We start from the raw sequence: 20,474 nt of genomic DNA, 5'->3' as shown, positions 1-20,474 counted from the left end.
GTCTGGTCCGGTATTCACAGAGACTTGGATAGCAGCAGATGACATCTGTGTCCGCAGGCTGTGGTACCACAAGAGGCTGCATTTTTTTGCCCAAGAGACTGGATCCAGGGTCCTCACTGTCTGGTCTTCCTTCCATGCTTCATTCCCGGCTGTGGCTGTGCAGTTGGAGATGTGGCAGGAGGAGGAGTAGGACCTGGAGGAGGAGTAGGACCTGCAGGAGGAGGAGGAGGACCATCCCAAAGCTGTGTGTGAGGTGTAATTTGGCCCCTCATACCTTTCGCCAGAGCCTCCGATATGAGGGCCTCACACATGGCTTTTTGGCCCTCCTCCATCCTCTGCATTTTATAGGCTATGAATGCAGCAATCTTCTCCTGCCTGGTGTGTGGTGCTCCCAGGACCTCTGTAGCCCTCCAAAAGAATCTGATAGCCGCTTCCTCTAGGCCACTCGTCCTACTGCCACTTTCTGTTTTCAGGGGGGGTGGAGGGACCTTGATATCAGCCAGCCGGCTCGGCCTGGCCACCTCCTGGCTGAGACTTCCCTGTGTATGAAAAAGGGACATAGTTGTAATGTTTTGCATCATCAATCACAATCCTTAATTAGTACTCCCAACTAACATCTAGTTCACATCATTGATTGGACAAGCAGAAATATTTAGAGGAATGCTATACCTGGCTCAATCTGGGCTCCTCCACATGCGGCCTGGAAGGCCCAGGTTGGGCGTCAGAAGCCTCAGCCGGGGGGGAAGGAAGCGTGGAAGGAAGACTGGAGAGGGATGGCCTGGGTTCAGTCTGGCCTGCCAGAAAGTGCAGCCTGTCGCAGTACAACATCCTGGGGACATAGATGTCACCTGCTGCTCCGGATCTCTGCGAATCCTGGACTTTATTGCGCTCCCTCAGATATGTGCTCCTCAGGCCACCAATGAAAATCTTTAAATAAGTGATGTCTGCCGTGGGGATCACCTGCTTCACAATTTCACACAATTGCTCCAGTGCTGCCTTCCTCTTTGCTTGGTTCTTGTAATGGGGGTGGGTAATCTCCCACAGACAGGGCAGCTCCCTTAGCATATCTATGAAGACTGAAATGAAGTCCTTATCTTTCAGTACCATATCCATGTTCACTGCAAGACACAACACAAGACAAAGCCTAATGTCACACAAAACTCTCCTAATCTTGTTACAATATAGGCCTCAATCTAGAAGCAGTATAGGCACAAGTTTGTCTCTTACCTTCGTTCTTACGATCGCCGCGTACAATGCTCCTACCTCCGCTCACAGATCAAACGTAATACGCACGCGTGTTACGCTTTATATACACTGCGCATGCGTGTAACTCCGCCCGCCCCTGACGTTCTTTCTAGTGTATTCCCCGTCCCTTTTCGTTCGGCGCAGTGGGGGAAGAGCATGATGGCGGACATACAGCAGGTGCGGGCTAATTGTAGCAACGAGGAGGAGGAGGAGGAAAGCCCGGATCCAGGCACGTCCCGATCCAGAAGGAGACGTTTTAAGGCCACAAATATGTCGTTTGGGGAGATGTTGGAGATGGTCGACATCATGAGGAAGTCCGACTATGACGGAAAATATGGGCCTTACCCCAACCCGAACATCCGAAAGGCCAAGATCATGGCGAAAGTGGTCAGGAGTCTAGAGCGGAATTTCGGGGTACGAAGGTCTAAAGATCAGCTCAGGAAGCGGTGGTCGGACCTCAAGTTGAGAGAGCCAGAGCAGTACCGAAAGATCCGGAGAGTGCTGCAAAAAAGTAAGTAGTTGTGCTGTGTTCCTATTCTTTCTGTCTTTATTACGTTCGTTCTGCTACATATGCTTTTATTAGTTGTAACGTTTCAAAAGGTCAACTTTAATGTTCATGGGCACATTATTCGTTCGTATCAAACATTTTTCTTTCGGCCTCTAGAACACCATTGTTTAGGCCATATGCATTTTCACACATTTTTGGGGGCCTACTTGGATGCCAAATATTTGTTTGTGTAGATGGGTTTGTTACTAGAATGAAATGCAAACTAGATTGTGTGTAAGGAGAGGACACTGAGCAGCTGTTTTCACATCTGGACACTGGAGCACTAGTGTGGGACACAAGAACACCATTTTTATTAGGGGGGGCCACACAGGTGCTCCAGTGTATACTATAGGGGGGTCTCCATCTGTGAAGCTTGTACCAAACAGGTAAAGTATTGCAACTTGACAAAGGGCAATAAAAAATATACATCTTGGAACTCTGCTAAAATAGACAATTGTACCCCACTTCCGAGCAATGTTTCCTATTTCTAGTTCTGCCATCAAATGTCTGTGTGCTAAGTATACCATTTTTGTTTTACATAGGGGAGAAAAGACCCGGACACCCCTCATCCCAGGAGACCAGAGACCGCCCCCTCTGGAAGAAGGGGAAATACCAACCCAAGAAGCTGAGCAGGAGGAAGAAGAAGACGTGGTGGAGATTGGCACCACAACAGGTGAGTGTCTGCAACCACAGGCTCAGGTAAAAGAGATGGATGGTGGCAGATTTTTGAGACCTTTTTTTTTGTTCTTTATCTCTTTTTAGGTGATCGTGATCCAGAACGCTTTACATCTGAAAGTGCCCAGATACTGATCGGGGAGATTATGGGGTGTAATCTCCAATTGCAAAACATCCAGCAACAAATCAGTGATGTTACTAAAAAAAATAATAACATCATTGATGTTTTGGGGCGAATTTAAACCCCACAAAATCACCTGTTTTATCGTACCAAAATTTTGTAAATGTTTAGAAAAGCCAAATTTGGAGGATGCACACAGTGTGCCAACATGTGCTATCTGCCATCACGGGAGATCAATGGACGCGTTTTGGGGGTGCAACCCCTTCCTCAATTATAAAGTAGCGTTGAGGAAGGGCTTGCTCCCCCAAAACACGTCCCTTGATCCCCCCTGATGGCAGATAGCACATGTTGACATTCGTAAATTGGTGTGCATCTTCCAAATTTGGCTTTTCCAGGGGTGATTTCCCCCCATCTGAACGCTATATCAAACACAGTTCATAAATACTCATGTCTGATATAGCCTTCAGGTTTTACCATATGTGAACTTTGTAAGTTCAAGTTTTTTGGCTTTCTTGTTGGTTTTACACAGGCCTGTTTTATCTGAAATGGATATTTTGATTTTTCATAATGCTACTGCAAACATTGTTATACAACAAACATGTTGGTTTGTTTTAAAAACCTTTGGGAAATGCACATGTGATTGTGCAGGTATAAAAAAGTGCCTTACTCAAGAATGTGTGGATTATTGTCTCAACACTACAACACTTTTGGGGTGATGTAATTGCTGTTTTATGCAAAAATGGGGGTTATTTCCTAAGGGCAAATCCTCTTTGCACTACAAGTGCAGGTTCAGTGCAGTTGCAAGTGCACTTGTAGTGAAATGTGTTTTTGCATTTAGGAAGTACCATTTATAAGGTTACCCAATCACGACATTTTCTGCACTCAACACATTTCTGTCAGGGTCAGCTAAAACAAACACAAGCAGTAAATGTCCACAAAGAATTTCTTTTGGTTGTTTTTTATTTGAAAAAGGTGTCACAGATTGTCTGGCATATTGATAGCCCCCCTACCCGCAAAGAATGGGTGGATGGGTGTCAGAAATAATCAGAACCGGCTGGCCAGGATTCCAAATGTGTTCTCCGCCACTCTTCGGGCTCTGGCCAGCCGGTAATTAAAAACCCTCTGTTCCGGGGTGAGGGTCCTCATCGGGAATGGCCGCATCAGGTGGTCCCCCAGCGCAAATGCTTCATCAGCAACAAACACAAATGGGAGACCTTCAACATTGTCCTCTGGAGGTGGCAAGTCCAAGCTGCCATTCTGGAGACGCCTGTAGAACTCCGTCTGGGCGATCACTCCACCATCGGACATGCGGCCATTCTTCCCCACGTCCACATACAAGAACTCGTAATTAGCCGACACCACCGCCAACATCACTATACTATTAAACCCCTTGTAATTATAATAGTACAACCCCGAGTTGGGTGGTGGGACGATGTGGACGTGTTTCCCATCAATTGCCCCTCCGCAGTTAGGAAAGTCCCACCGCTGGGCAAAGTGGGAGGCCACAGTCTGCCATTCCTGTGGCGTTGAAGGAAACTGTTGAGGAAAAAAAATAAACATTACTATTTTTTCACAGAAACATGGCAAGCAGATTAGACACAAACATTATGGGGCAACCTCCAGATAGCATTTACTAAGGGGAATTTAACAAGGCCAAAGTATAAGGTACACCTATCATATTCCCCCTCCCCCCCTCTCATGGGCCATTTCTAACATTATAGGGGGGGACTCTTGGACAGGTAACCCTCTTCACTTCCTTGAGAGATGAATACCTAAATACAGGGTATTACTTGGAACAGCCCCTCCTTAGTTACACTATTGGCAGCCCATTGGACAGGTAAGAAGTGTCATAATACAAAGATATAAATACACACTGTACACATTTGAGGACATTTGAACATTCTGCTATTACCTATCAAGATAATAATAGGATACCAAAAACTTTAAACAGTACCATTGGAAAGTATACAGGCAGGCCCTTGCACTACATGCTTTGGGGAATTCATCCATAAATCTGACCAGTAAAGAGATGGGTATAGTGTGTATGGGTTTGGCAAAGTCAGCAGATAGATGATTGAGGATAGAGAATTGGGATCAGCTGACTTAGCAGTTGGGGGTGGAGGGTTAAAAAAAATTGGGGGACACCACAAAAAAAAGCCTCTGGCACTCTGCCTGAATTTAAATCAAAAATAACATTTCCAAACATTTTAGGGGGTGTTTGGGGTAAAGCACTACTATGGAGCTGATAAAATACATTGTTAAGTTACCACATGAGGTGAATATAGGGCAGGAGACACCATGCTGGGGAGGTTAGTGAAGGGCAAATATGTATGAAGGACATAAAATAATAATTACATAAAAATCCAGCATGCATGAGGACAAAGGGGACATTCACAGCATATTACAATCATGGTAATTAGGGAATGAGGGAAGAAATACAATATATTAGCAAACATTCAATACAATAAAATGTGATATAAAAGGATAAAAATCTTACCTTCATATACTCCTTCTGCAGGACCTGGATGATGGCAGAACAGGTCTCTGGGATAATGATACCCAGAGCCTGGGGGGGATGCCTGTCGAGAACTTCAAGTCCTGCAGACTTCTCCCTGTGGCCAAATACCGCAAGGTAGCGACCAACCTCTGCTCCGGAGTGATGGCTTGCCTCATGCAGGTATCCTGCCTGCTAATATAGGGGGTCAGCGAAGCCAACAAACGGTGAAACACGGGGTCCGTCATCCTGAGAAAGTTCCTGAAATCATCAGGATTATTCTCACGGATCTCACGGAGCAAAGGCATATGAGAGAACTGGTCACGCTGAAGCAACCAATTCTTGGTCCATGAACTCCTCCCCACCCTGTTCATGGACTGGACTTGTGTCAAGGTCAGGACCCCAACACCAAACCCCCGCACAGCACGAACTCTACGAGGAGTACGCATACGAAACATGGCTAGAAAACGGTCGGCTGCTCAGAACGAAGTAACAGAACGCACTGAAGAACAGCAAGGCCTGTGAAGAGCGACCTGAAAAACAGCAACGAGCAGGCAAGATCACACAGAAAACTCCGATACGAACTGACTGCACGCACTGAAGAGCAGATACAAACCCACAAGCACAAACTGAATGGCAGAAAACGATCTAAAAGCCACGAGTCTGAAAAAGCGCGAATCGTCTCTCACCAAACTTTTACTAACACGAGATTAGTAAAAGGAGCCCAAAGGGTGCCGCGCTTGGTTCTGAACCGGCCTTTTCTAGTCTCGTCGTACGTGGTGTACATCACTGCGTTGTTGTCGATCGGAAATTCCGACAACTTTGTGCGACCGTGTGTAGGCAAAACAAGTTTGAGCCAACATCCGTTGGAAAAAATCCTAGGATTTTGTTGTCGGAATGTCCGAACAAAGTCCGACCGTGTGTACGGGGCATTACTCTTATATTATTTTGTCTACTTCTATTTTCCAGGTCATCGGTAGCATTGATAATGTGTTTTAATTATCGATCGTGTTCCTACTTTTTTCTTCCAATATTAATATTTTTTGATCAATCTCAGACATTTTGGATTCTATGATATCGATTTTACTTTGTTTATCAACTAAGGATGTTTTCAGTGCCTGTATCTCAGCCTTGTATGAGGTTTCCAGACTATAAACATATGTGTCCATATCCTCTCGTGTCGGTAAAGATTTTATATATGCTTGCATATCCCAACTGGGGCTTTCTATTGCTCTTTCTAGGTCCGTTATAGAGTGTTGAGTGTTACCCGCAGGGCTGCCAGTTGATCTGAACTCTATATTACTATCTAGAGAGGCAGGTGCAATGTCCTTATCCCTCCACTGGAGGCTCCGACATCTGTCCTGTAATGTCTTTATCCCTCCACTGGAGGCTTCGACATTTCTCCTGTAATGTCTTTATCCCTCCACTGGAGGCTCCGACATTTCTCCTGTAATGTCTTTATCCCTCCACTGGAGGCTCCGACATTTCTCCTGCAATAGTCTTATCTTTCTACTGGAAGCTCTGATATCTCCATAAACTCTGTTGCAGATTGATGCCATCACCTCTCTCTATTGGGCCAGTCAGAGCCCCCACTATCATCTCTCATTTGGGCCAGACAGAGCCCCGACTACCATCTCTCTTTTGGGCCGGTCAGAGCCCCGACTATCATTTTACTTTTGGGCCGGATAGAGCCCCATCTTCCACCTCACTTTTGGGCCGTGCAGAGCCCCTCCAACTTCCACTTGTTGGGCCGGAAGGAGCCCCTTCCTCTCTAGTAGTCAGAGACTCTCCTCTGCCCTACCCACAGTCTACTTACTTTGCCCGAAGTAAACCTTACCTGTTCCTTTCCACATAGGAGATCAGTGCATCTTCAAGAAGCCATTGGGTGACCCCATCTCCAGGAATCCATTCACTGCAAGTATCTTTACGTTTCCTATAAACTTTATCCCTGTGTAGTGCTACTAAGCTTAAGCTGCCTCTGAAGATGCCCATCATGGCTGTGTATTACTAGGGATAAGCCGAACACCCCCCTGTTTGGTTCGCAGAACATGCGAACAGGCAAAAAATTTGTTGGAACGCGCGAACACTGTTAAAGTCTATGGGACATGAACATGAATAATCAAAAGTGCTAATTTTAAAGGCTTATATGCAAGTTATTGTAATAAAAAGTGTTTGGGGACCTGGGTCCTGCCCCAGGGGATATGGATCAATGCAAAAAAAAGTTTTAAAAACGGCTATTTTTTCGGGAGCAGTGATTTTAATAATGCTTAAAGTGAAACAATAAAAGTGTAATATCCCTTTAAATTTCATACCTGGGGGGTGTCTATAGTATGCCTGTAAAGGGGCGCATGTTTCCTGTGTTAAGAACAGTCTGACAGCAAAATGACATTTCAAAGGAAAAAAGTCATTTAAAACTACTCGCGGATATTAATGCATTGCCGGTCCGACAATACACATAGAAGTTCATTGATAAAAACGGCATGGGAATTCCCCACAGGGGAACCCGGAACCAAAATTAACAAAAAAAAAAATGATGTGGGGGTCCCCGTAAATTCCATACCAGGCCCTCCAGGTCTGGTATGGATATTAAGGGGAACCCCGGACAAAATTAAAAAAAAAAAATGACGTGGGGGGTCCCCCTAAATTCCATACCAGGCCCTTCAGAACTGGTGTGGATATTAAGGGGAACCCTGGCCAAAACTAGAGAGGAAGGGGCTCTGTCCGGCCCAACAAGTGGAAGTTGTTGTTTTATTGTTTTACTTTAAGCATTATTAAAATTACTGCTCCCGAAAAAATTGCCATTTTTAAAACTTTTTTTTGCATTGATCCATGTCCCCTGGGGCAGGACCCAGGTCCCCAAACACTTTTTATGACAATACCATGAATATAAGCCTTTAAAATTAGCACTTTTGATTTCTCCCATAGACTTTTAAAGGGTGTTCCGCGGCATTCAAATTTGCCGCGAACACCCCAAATTGTTCGCTGTTCGACGAACTTGCGAACAGCTGATGTTCGAGTCGAGCATGAGTCCGACTCGAACTCAAAGCTCATCCCTATGTAGTACTTATCTGAGTCTTCCTACCTGATAGCTGTTAAGGTTAAAGTTAACTTTTAAGAATATAGTATTCATAGACTTCTGAAGCTGTGATCCACACAATCCAACATAGTTCACTGCCTGAAGCATTACAGCAGGGTTCGATTCATCTGTTCCAGAGCCTGTGTCTTCTTGCTGAATTACTGTCTGCACATCCTGAAAATAACCTTTAATGTCTGTTTTAGGGGCGTATTGGGGTTTAGGGGGGTTTTGGGGGGGTTTTTCCCCACCCCCCTGTTAATCCCCTTTTTGTTTTTTGTGTATGTGAGCTTTTGGGCGGCATTTTGTATACAATGTGTTGAAAGAAAGAAAAATATAGCTTTCACTTATAGTCTCAATTTAGATTACCTTTATAGATCATCAAATGGCACTTATAAATCTTATCCCATAGATTCACCACCTTCAGGTATCCTCTAAGCCGTTAATCACTATGTCTCCAGATCTATTAAAACTTTAAGCCACCAGAGGTCAATAAATATCAGAGCTATTGTCCCATTCAGAAGAAATAAAGATATACACTCTTTTCAGCTCTTTTTTTTTTTACCTTATCTCTCGGCGGAGGGTTCTTACTCCCATAGACCTGTGGAGACTAGGAAATATTGCCCGATCATATCAGAACCCAGCAGCATTTAAATCCCGGTGATGTATAGGGGTGCCGAGTATCTCCATACAGGGGCCTCGGCGATACCTCGGCAATGTTCTGTCTCCCTCAGCTCAACTCGTGGGCACTCGGCGGGATTCAGAATCTTTCGGCAGGGCTCGGCTCCAGCTATGATCCCCCAGCGAGTGCTTCTCATCTTTGCATGCACCGCTCTGGTAATCTCCGATTCTAGTTGAGTATACCTGCTGATGCTCTCTCCGCTCGGCATGAAGCTCACACTGGGTTCCCGAGATGTTATCACTCAGCCGTCTCAGTATTCAGTAAAGCTCGGCCAGACTTAGCTGCTCATAGCTTTTTCTTTCTCCTCTCACATAACGCTGCAGGTGGCCATCATCTCAAAGAGATCCGCATACCATTGTAAGGGAGATCCGGCAACATCAAATCATTGTTAGTCAGTACAGGTGATCACCTGGGCCAGGAGGAGCAGCTCACAATACGTCCATTCTGGTCAGTCCCCTCCCTCCCCTATGATCTCTCCCTGTAATGTTCGTATGTCGACGAACGATCGAACAGCCAATGTTCAAGTCAAACTCATGTTCAACCCGAACATAAAGCTCATCCCTAGTGCCTTTCCCTGCATGGCTGTCTACCTATAGAAGTCTCGGAGTCTGCCAATTAATATTGCAACTACTAAAGGGTGTCCTGGCCCTAAATCCTCTCTCCCACAGTTCTGTTTAAGAGACAAGAAATCTTTTTGCATTTAAGAAGTGTCTGGCGCCCATGAATCTACCTTGCATTACACCCTCCATGCCTTCTAACCCACTCTACATACAAGGATGTCAGCTCTCCCTGACTTTGGAGGTCACCATTAGGCCTCTAGGGGCCCTTGCTACACTATAAAGGGATGTAGAGCCATGTTATACATGCATGGTATACAGTACCTGCCGCCGATATTGTGTCACCGCTGCGAGGCTGTGCTTCTCACGTTCGCTGTCCCCCACGAGATGCCACTCATCCATAGGAATCCATTGGGGGCGGCGAGCGGGAGGAGCTACAGAGCATAGGAATCCATTGGGGGCCGCGAGTGGGAGGAGCGACAGAGCTCGGCGCTGGCTCCCACGATGGGGTTCGCCGGTGTCAATCTCGCCACTGACAGCGGCGAGATTGACACAATATCGGCGGGACGTACTGTAACTATGTGTGTATGCATATCTGAATCAATAATGTAAACTTATAGTTACAGGTACATGTCGTAATTCTCCCGCTATGTATATAAGGAGAAAGAATGGGGAGTGTTTTGTAAATCTGGAAGCACAAGAAAAGTGAATATGTCAGAAACATGTGAAAATGTATGTTACAGTTATAATAGTGTATTTATTACTAACACCTTATTCAAGCCACCGGAGACAAAACATCCAAAGAATAAATCCAGTAGGTCTTCCTCTGACACAGCTTTTGAAATCGTTCAGCCAAACGGAGATCTTTGGATATGGCTTTAATTACCCAGACCCTTAGTTGACATATTGTAATTGTGACATATTGTCAGCCAATTGCTGACAGGAACTGGCTGACAGGCTGCAATTATGCAGACATGTATGATCGCTGTAAATAATCACAGGGATCACATGGTACAGGGCCAATGAAATTGGCTCTGTGTCCTGATCTGTCATCTGCGGTGTCTGGAGGACACAGCAGATCACAGAGCACACATAAGGCAAACAAGCGGGAGGGTATGTCCTCCCAAAGCTATGGAGCTCCCACCCAGCCATTTATATTTAGTTGCCAGACAGGAAATAGTTAAAAGTATATTTACATGGGGCACTAATTAGTAATAGGACAAAGGTACATTAATTCTTTCATAACAAGTAGCGTTTCCATACATTACATGGGGCACTCATAAGCAGCGCACTAAGATGGCCGACCACATTGGCCGAAATAAAGCCAGCTGGAGAGCTTTTCATCCTTGCTTTGTGGGCATACCACCTTCAACCACCTTCAGCACCCCTGCAGGCCAGATGGGGCACAGAACTGGCACGACACTGGCCTCCGTCGATAAGTTCACAGATCACACGGACTCTGGGGCCTTCCTTCCAGAGGTCCTCTCCTGGAAACACTGGCCTCTGACATGGAGCACTCTCCCCCTTCGCTGTCAGGTGAGTCGGATGCCTGCTCAGATGCTAAGAGCCTGCACAGTGCCCAGCTACCTTACCAACCACCAGCTCTGAGAGATGCAGATCTGCTGGCTCGCTTAAAGACCATGCTTTAGAGCGAGTTTTCAGCCACCACCACAAAGCTGGCTACACACCTAAAGAGATCTGTGAATTAGGCAACCGCATAAATGCTCTAGAAGACAAAATGGATGCCGCGGTGACCATGATAGACCATCGTGAACAGGACTTGCAGGACCTTCGAAAGTAACTGAATGTGGCCCCTTTAAAGCTGGATAACTATAGGAATAGATCCCCCAGGGAATCTCCATCTGCGTGGCCTCCCAGAAACCATTGTCGTCCTGACCTCCACCGCTACAGCTCTGTTACAAGAACTGGTCCCACCCATAGAGTGCATAGAGTTTGACCTCATCCACAGAACTCTGGGGCCAAGGAGAGAGGAGGGTTCGCCCCGGGATATTATAATCAAGTTCACATACTATCGCACTAAGGAGACCCTCCTTAAAGCAGCACATGACAAGCCAGACCTGTGCTTCCAAGGGCACAAGTACCAGCTCTTCACAGACCTGGCACCCTCTACAGTACAAAAACAGACAGATGAAGCTATACACCTCAGTCTTCATGGACCGTTGTATTAAATATGTTTGGGGCTTCCCTTTTCACCTTACGTTTACTTACCAAGGTCGGAGCCACATTATTCGCAATGTGGAGGAGGCCCAGGCTACCTTTTAGGCACTTCACCTGATGTTCCCTCTGGATGCCTCTAACAGCCAGGTGAGGGCCTTAGGGTCCCAAGCCTTCTTCCAAGCAATTGGGTCACATGTGGGAGTTGTCAGTCGTAAGCAAGCCCTCCCTAACGTCCCACCACTTTCAAGATCCCCTTGTTCTGATCCAGGATGAACGATGGAACAGGTGAGTCTGCTTGTAACTTCTCTTCTGTGAAACTGAGACTTGTTCTCTTTCCTGAAGTGGACTACCCTTGATGGGTAGTTTCCTGCCTGTTTTTCAATTACTTTTTTTTGTACCGTTGGCCAATTTAGCATGTTTATCTTTACATTTCTCTGTTGGTCTTTCGCCTTACTAGCAGATTGGCCTTTCCTGACTTGCACTGGCATTTTTGCTCAGGTTCCCCCCCTCGAGTATCCAGCAGTTAGGATGCAATTGCCACTTCAAGAGGCGATTAATTGTATTGTGTACCATGACTTGTTCTCTCTTCCTTCTCTCCTTTTCTCTTCTCCCCTCTGTTTTCCCTCTCCCTCTCGGACTCGGAGAGCTCCATCAGGTGATAAGGGAAGATGTTTGGCCTACGCAATATTTTATGTTAAAGCGGTTTCTGCCCCCCCCCCCCTTCATAATGGCTCGCAATGCGTTGACATTTTCCTCACAAAATATCCTTGGGTTTAATTACCCTATCAAACGATCAAGTCTTCCACCAATTGTTATCTCAGTCTGTCGATGTAGTTTGTCTGCAGAAAATCAGGTTTTCATGATCCTTATCTCCCAGGTATATGTCCTCCTATTATTCAGTGTTCTATACAGCCTCTGCCTCAGAGAAACAGAGGGGTGCTGATGGCGTTCTGGCGTAATCTCCCATTCGGTTGCTCCACAGAGATTGTGGACCCCACAGGTAGATATTTACTCTTGCAGGGTAATCTATGGGATCAAGAGGTCACCTTGGTGGGTTATTAAGCCCCAAATAAATTTCAGCAGAGATTCTTTTCACATTTACTTCAAGTGGTTCAGGGTTCAGAATCTCAGGGCACAGCTGAAGATCAGACAGCACTTTTCAGAAGTCAGAGCCACCCTTAAATAGGCCAACTGGCGCCAATTGTGGCTAGAGGTGTGCTCCTGCACATGCACGCAGTGTGACACGCATGGGCATGCGCATTGGTGCACGAGGAAATCTGCCAGTGCCCGTGAATGCACACATGTGTGAGCGACGGGCGCATTCTGACAGTTCTTTTACATTGCCCCCCTTATTGGCAGCCTCCGGATGCCCTTCAAGGGTCTTTTCTCAGGGTGGCATTGAAAAAAGGCTTGCTCTAGTTTGGGAGCATGCACATCTGAAACTGGTTCCCAGGAATTCTCCTCGTAGCCTTTCCAATTAATGAGGAACTGTGTTTGGTTATGCCTTTTTCCACAGTCCAACATGGCTTCTACCTCAAATTCCTCATTCCCTTTGATAAGCAGCGGGGGAGGAATTTCAGAAACCAGATCTGGAAATGGATTTGGCACAGCTGGTTTCAACAAAGACATGGAATACAGGGTGGATTTTCAGACTATTGGGTAACACCAACTCGAATACTACTGCATTAATTTTCCTTTTGACTGGGAAGGGTCCCAAAAATTTTGGGCCAAGTTTTCTTGAAGGACAGCTCAGTTTCAAGTTTGTTGTGGAAAGCCAGACCTTGTCTCCAGGTTCAAGGTTCAGATTACGTCTCTTCTTCTTGTTGAAGAACTTTTTATTGCTTGCCTGAGTATTGGAGATTGTATCTTGCAGTAGTTGGTTATTGGTATTGAGGAAGTTTAATCTGTCTTGTACAGCAGGTACAGATGATTCAATGGACAGCTCAGGCAAGAAAGAGGGGTGGTACCCATAATTGGTGAGAAAAGGTGATTGCTTGGTTGCTGAGTGGATGGAATTATTGTATGAAAATTCTGCCAGTGGGAGAAGTGATAGCCAGTCATCCTGTGCAAAAGAGAAAAAGCACCGTAAGTACTGCTCGAGGGTTTGATTGGTTCTTTCAGTCTGTCCATTTGTTTGTGGATGGTATGCTGTGGAGAGGCGGAGTTCAATGTTCAGTACTTGGCATAAGGCCCTCCAAAATCTAGAAGTAAACTGCACCCTACGATCAGAGACGATGCTATCAGGGACGACATGTAATCTTACAACGCGAATCTTGCGAATCCCAAAGTGACCCGCTAGGGGGGTGGTCATGACATCGCCTCAGGACAGCAACTCTGAATTGCTCAGGGATAAATATTTGCTTCTTATGAAAGTACAAGCCATCCCTCAGTTGAAGAGCCAGGTCTTTGGAAGGTGGTTGGTTTACCACATAAGTCTTTGAGACATCAGATCCACCTGAAGAAGCAAAACATTTTTGGCTGGTAGAAAAGTATCAGGTTCTGAGGATACAACTGGGTCACTGAACATGCAGGACAAGGCATCTGGTTTACCGTTTTTTGAGTCAGGATGATAAGTTATATGGAACATAAAATGAGAAAAGAAAAGTGCCCACCTTGCCTGCCGGGGTCTTAGTCACCTAGCCATCCTCAAATACTCAAGATTCTTATTGTCCGTGAAGATGAGGATTGGGTGAGATGCTCCTTCCAAGAGGTAGCGCCATTCTTCAAGCGCAGCCTTGATAGCCAGTAGTTCTCGGTCTCCAACATCATAGTTCCTTTCAGAAGGATTTCATTTATTAGAGAAAAAGGCCACAGGATGTAACAATGATTTGGAACCTTGGCGTTGAGATAAGATATCCCCTAGCGCATTTTTAGAGGCATCTACCTCCAAAACGTAGGCTAAGGATGGATCAGGATGTTTCAAGATGGGAGCTGACATGAATAAAGCTTTCAACGGTTCAAAAGCTGTTTGGGCTTCAGGGGTCCATCGGAAAGGAACATACTGCTTCGTTAACTGAGTGATGGGAGTGATGATGCCAGGAAAGTTCTTGATAAATTTTCTGTAAAAGTTGGCGAATCCCACAAATCTCTGAACAGTTTTACTGTCAGCAGGGGCAGGCCATTCCAGGATGGAAGTTACTTTCTGTGGGTCCATGGAGATACCGTCAGCAGAGATGAAAAGTCCCAGGAAATGTATGGTTTGTTTTTCAAAGTCACATTTTTCAGCCTTTGAGTAAAGGCGGTGTTCCCGCAGCCGACCCAGTACTTTCCTTACATGAGTCTTATGGGATTCTAAAGTTTCAGACAATATAAGGATGTCCTCCAAATACACAATGACGAATAAATCAAGAAAGTCCAGAAAAACGTCATTCACCAGATGTTGGAATGTGTCAAGAGCCTTGCAGAGTCCGAATGCCATAACTAGATATTCAAAATGACAGAAGCATGTTCTGAAGGCCGTCTTCCATTCGTCCCCCTCCCTGATTCTGACAAGATTATAAACACCTCTCAGGTCCAATTTGTGCCCCTCGCAGCCTTTGAAAGAGTTCAGGGATCAGAGGCAGGGGGTACCGGTTTTTAACAGTGACCCTGTTAAGGTCATGATAGTCCACACAGGGCCTCAGGGTATGGTCCTTCTTTTCAACTAAGAAAATACCGGCCCCTGCAGGTGAAGTGGAGGGCCGGATGAACTGTTTTTCAAGGCTTTCATCGATAAATCCGCAGGGCTTCTAGTTCAGGCTCAGAGAGAGGATAAATTCGACCAAATGGAATCTCGGCCCCTAGTAAAAGTTCAATGGAACAATCATATGTTCTATGGGTAGGGAGAGTGTCTGCTCCTTTTTTGTTAAACACATCCAGATATTCGTGATAGGCAGAGGCAGCAGGGACCAAATTAGAGGTTTCATGGTCAGGGTGGATACCCAGGAGGGGTGTGGTATTGGAAGTCTTTTCAGGAAGGCAGTGAATCTGGCAATAATTAGAAGAGAAGGAGATGTGTCTGGTAAGCCAATTAATGTGAAGATTATGTGCCTTCAACCATGGAATGCCAAGGATGACCGGGAACATGGGGAAGCTATGATATCCAAATGGAGAAATTCGTGGTGGCCTGAAGAAGTCTGGCATAAAATAGGTAAAATCTCTTGTTTTCCTGGGCCAGATTTAATGCTGGAGCCGTCAGCCAGATGAACATGGAATTCCTGCTTCTTGGCACACACAGGCAGCTGATGGAGGGAGGCAAATGCAGAGTCCACAAAGCAACTACAGGCCCCAGAGTCTATGATTGCAAGTACAGGAACAGTCTTTTCGGAAAACTGGAGCATAATGGAGCATAATGGAAAGAGAGACATGAGACCTGTTCTTCCCAGAAAGATGCATCATGTGAGGCTGATGGGAAAAAGACCTGCAGGTCTTTGCTGGGCAAGTCTGTATAAAGTGACCAGCCTCCCCGCAATAAAGACACAGATTGTCCTGTAATCTATGAAGTCTTTCATCAGAAGAAAGAGGTGGTCTTTGAAAACCTCTATGAGGGGTCTTATACCGTTCCTTCCTTCTGGGGGAGAACGCAGGGATGTCTGACCTTGAAGCCACAGAAAGGGTTCTTTTAGATCTTTCTTGTAATTGCCGATCGATCTGAATGGTTAGATCGATCAGGCCTTCCAAGGATGCTGGTACTCCCACTCTGGCAAGCTCATCCTTTAACCTCCCTGGCGGTATGATTATTTCGGATTTTAGGTGCTGAAAGCGGTACAATTATTTTGCATGGAAATTTGGCGTTTTATATTGTAGGCCTGTAATTCTTAACAATAACACACTTAAATCTGTCCAAACAAGAGTCTAGTAGATATCCCGGGTATGATGAAGTTTGAAACACAAAAACATAAATTATAATATATTAAATATATATAAATAATTAAAAAAATAATAATATAATAATAATAAAATAATTTTCCCCACGATTCACTATTGCTCAATTCTGCAAGTGTTCTAATTTACTATCGCTGTTTTCTAGCTGATCTAAAGCCACTTTTGACATAAAGGGACACTTTGGTTGCTATGGACAATCTCCAGTTTCCAGGCAGAAAGAACAGTATATATCATATAAAACTGCATGCAGGGCATGGGCCAAAGCACTGGGGACAAAAGGGATGTGAAATAATTTCATACAGTACTGTAATCTGTAAGATTACAGTACTGTATGTGTTATGGTTTTTACATTTTTTGAATTTGCAGCCAGGCTCCGCCCCCGTGCGTCGCGCCGCTCGCAGGGAACGGAGCCTGGCACAGAAAGGCTTTGGAGGAGACACAGCCCACGGACACTGCGGGGGACATCGCAGGATCCTGGGGACAAGGTAAGTAAAGCCGCACCAGGATCCTGCAATGTAATCCCAAGTGTGGACTGAAATTTAACCCCGAGCCACACTCGGGATTACTTAAGGGAGGTTAAGGTGTCAGAAAGTCTTAGTCGAAACTGGTGGCGAAGTGCGGAATGATTCCATTGGGTATCTGCACTCCAAATACGAAAGTCAGTTACGTATTCCTCAACAGGCCTTGGACCTTGCTGCAACTTGCCAAGCATGGATTCGGCAGTTTGCTGGTAGAAGGGATCTGCATATAGCTGAGCCATGGCTGAGAAGAAAGAGTCCGTGGTTGTCAGGACAGGGTCATGTTGTTCCCAGGGATGATGATCCCAGGAAAGTGGTTCATTCAATAGTAGCCTGATGATAAACCCCACCTTGATTTTTTCTGACATAAAGGTTTGGGGTAACAGGGAAAAATATCGTTTACAGGAATTCCGGAAGCGAAACTTCTTGCGATCCCTGGAGAATCGCTCTGGGATAGGCACCCTGGGTTCAGGAGCAGAAGCAGCCTCATGGAACAAGCCGAACTCTGTTTGGGTAGAAGAATCAGAGGCCAAAAGTGGAGTACAGGCCAGTGCGATATTTTCAAGATTCTCTTGTAGATTCTGCACGATATTGGATAGTACAGAAATAGATCTGTAAATGTTCTTTGGTGGAGAGGCCTCCCTTTCAGACTTCATTTGTGGCTGACTGATACTGTTGGGTACCTGGTAGGAGTCGGCCTCTCTTGTATCTCCAATCCAAGCCCCACTGGAGGTGGAACAGATGGTGGCTAGGATCAGGAGGAACACGAGTGCCTGTAAATGCTGCGTGCAGAACTTGCAGGAGGAGTTGCAGACTTGGAGGTGCAGGCAGGGTATCTGGTGAAGAAGTGGAACCAGGAAGGCTGAGAGGATGGACAGCCAGCACAGGTACTTGGAAACAGCGGGGAGCCAAGCAGGAGACAGGAGCGAGGTCATCAGGAAAGCCGGGTTCAGCAACAGGCAGGCAGAAAGGTACCAAGGTATAAGCAGAAGCAGGGTCAAACAGGAAGCCAGGTTTAGGAACCGATATTCAGAGTAATCAGAGTCCAAAAGCAGGGTCAGGAAAGCCAAGGTTCAGCAACAGGTATCAAGTCAGGTAAACAGGGTTCAGAATCTCAGGGCACAGCTGAAGATCAGTCAGCACTTTTCAGAAGTCAGAGCCACCCTTAAATAGGCCGACTGGTGCCAATTGTGGCTAGAGGTGCTCTCCTGCGTGTGCACGCAGTGCGACGCGCACAGGCATGTGTGCGCACCGAGCGCATTCTGACAGTTCTCTTACACTGTGAGAAGCCCACAAGGTCACGATCAGGAGAGATTTGATTCAGATTGCGTTCTGTAAAGAACAGGATATGGAGAAACGGACCCTGGAATTGTCTTTCCTTTTAGCGACCGCAGATGCAACTTGGAAAGTGGCAGATGCAATGGTGGCAAATAGAAAGGCTCTTGATAATCTGGCCACTGAGCTGGATCTGCTCTCCTCTGCCCAGGCTGAAAAGGCTTTGCACTGGACCAAACATAAATTCTATAGTAGTGCAAACAAACCTGGTCCTATGTTGGCCAGGAAACTTAATTCAGTGGGGCATACATATAAGCCAGTCCTGCTGCAGGTAAGGGGAGGTGAGTTTACCTCAGCCCCTTCTAAGATAGCCTCTAGTTTTGCCTCCTTTCTTTCATTCCTATACTGCAGTCTTGGCTCTTTTGATCTGGACAAGGCCAAGAGTTTTTTCAAATGCTTAGCCTCCCTTCATTGTCCTTAACTGCCCAGGACACCCTGAACACATCCATTTCTGAGTCAGAAGCTGCCTGAGCTATAAAATCTCTAAAGCCATTCAAAGCCCCAGGTCCAGATAGTTTTCCCAGACTGTATTATAAAACATTCACGGCTTTACTCACCCCTTACCTGTCTTCCTACTATAATTCCTGGCGTGATGGTGCAAGGCCCTCTCTGGACTAGCTTAAGGCCCACATTTCTATGATTTCCAAATCGACTGAGGGGGCCTCCAACCCACAATCTTTTCATCCTAATTCTCTGTTGAATGCATGTGAACCTGAAGATTTTGGGGAAAAATCTTAAGTACACACGTCAATAAATACCTTCAGGCTTTCATTCATAGGGACCATGCTTAATGCTGCTACTGATGCCCCTCTTTGGGTGTTACTTGAACAGCTCAACTGTGATTTGTCTTCACTACAAGCCCTGCTCTGGCTTCCTCATAAATTACGCCCCCCTTTCCTGAGCCCCATGCTGTTGCATGGTTTGCGGATATGGGATTCAGTTCGTTATTCCGGCAAATTGATGTCCTCCTTTTTGCCATTAATCCCTATCGCTTACAATCGTCTTTTTTCCCCAGGCCTTGAGGACCCTCAGGCATTCTCTTGGTGGCTCTCTCATGACTTTACACAGGTTCAAAACTTCCTATCCTCCCATTCTTTCCTATCCTGGGAGACCATCTGGGAAACACATGACGCACTGGTCAGGGAGCATTACAACTTCCTTCAGCTGAAACACTGGACTGTTGCCCTGAGCCACATGTCCACTTACCCATATCAAAGGACTTTCTTTGAACATGCATGTCAGCATTCTCCTTGCCTCATTTTGGCCATTTATGCATCCTTGAAGTGACGCCTGACATCAGCATCCATCTCTTACATGACCCAATGGAAACGGGACCACCAGTCCATCATAGACCAAGAAGACTAGAGTAAGGCCTGGAAAATAGTGGCCAAATGCTCCTTTAACACTAGAAGCAGCATATAAGGTCCTATTCTAATGGTATTGGGTAATTGCATGTTTAGCTCATGCTTTCCCTGGGAGCAGTGATGGTTGTTTCCGCAACTGTGGACAGCGGGGGGGATTATATTCATACCTGGTGGTCCTGCCCAAGACTAATGGGGTTCTGGTCTAGAGTTTTTGGCATACTTCAGACCCTATTCCATCTAACAGTCAGGACGCTAAGTAAGTGCTATTACTTTGTCCAATACCTGGCTTATGCACATTACAGCAGAAGCTGGCTACATATCTTTTTATTGCAGATAAACAAACTATAACTCCGTATAGACTCAATGTGTAGCCTTCCAGGGGGTGAGGTTCTGCAACTTCTGAAACTGACCGGAAACTGACTGTAACTGACTGCACTGGTGTGAACTAGAGCCATTGGAGTACATGGAGAACACTGTGCATGCATTTTTAGGGCCAGTTAACACCACAAAAATGCACTCTGGATTAGGGATGAGCCGAACCCCCCCCCCCCCCGGTTCGGTTCGCACCAGAACCTGCGAACGGACCGAAAATTTGCGGAAACTTTAGAATCCCATTGAAGTCTATGGGACTCGAACGTTCAAAATCAAAAGTGCTAATTTTAAAGACTAATTTGCATGGTATTGTCCTAAAAAGGGTTTGGGGACTCGGGTCCTGCCCTAGGGGACATGTATCAATGCAAAAAAAAGTTTTAAAAACAGACGTTTTTTCAGGAGCAGTGATTTTAATGATGCTTAAAGTGAAAAAAAAAAGTGAAATATTCC

The 20,474-nt window shown here is 45.8% G+C and overlaps 1 long non-coding RNA gene across 1 annotated transcript in view; it reads right to left on the bottom strand.

The window, feature by feature from the left end:
- LOC141147704 (uncharacterized) overlaps positions 1 to 20,474 on the bottom strand; it is a 121,947-nt gene that overhangs the window by 77,877 nt on the left and 23,596 nt on the right. The gene's annotated exons all lie outside the window — the stretch shown is intronic.

This window comes from Aquarana catesbeiana, linkage group LG06, assembly GCF_042186555.1.
Source record: "Aquarana catesbeiana isolate 2022-GZ linkage group LG06, ASM4218655v1, whole genome shotgun sequence".
Lineage (NCBI taxonomy): Eukaryota > Metazoa > Chordata > Amphibia > Anura > Ranidae > Aquarana > Aquarana catesbeiana.
The sequence above is the reverse complement of the archived record's forward strand: the minus strand, read 5'-3'. Positions and strand labels throughout refer to the sequence as shown.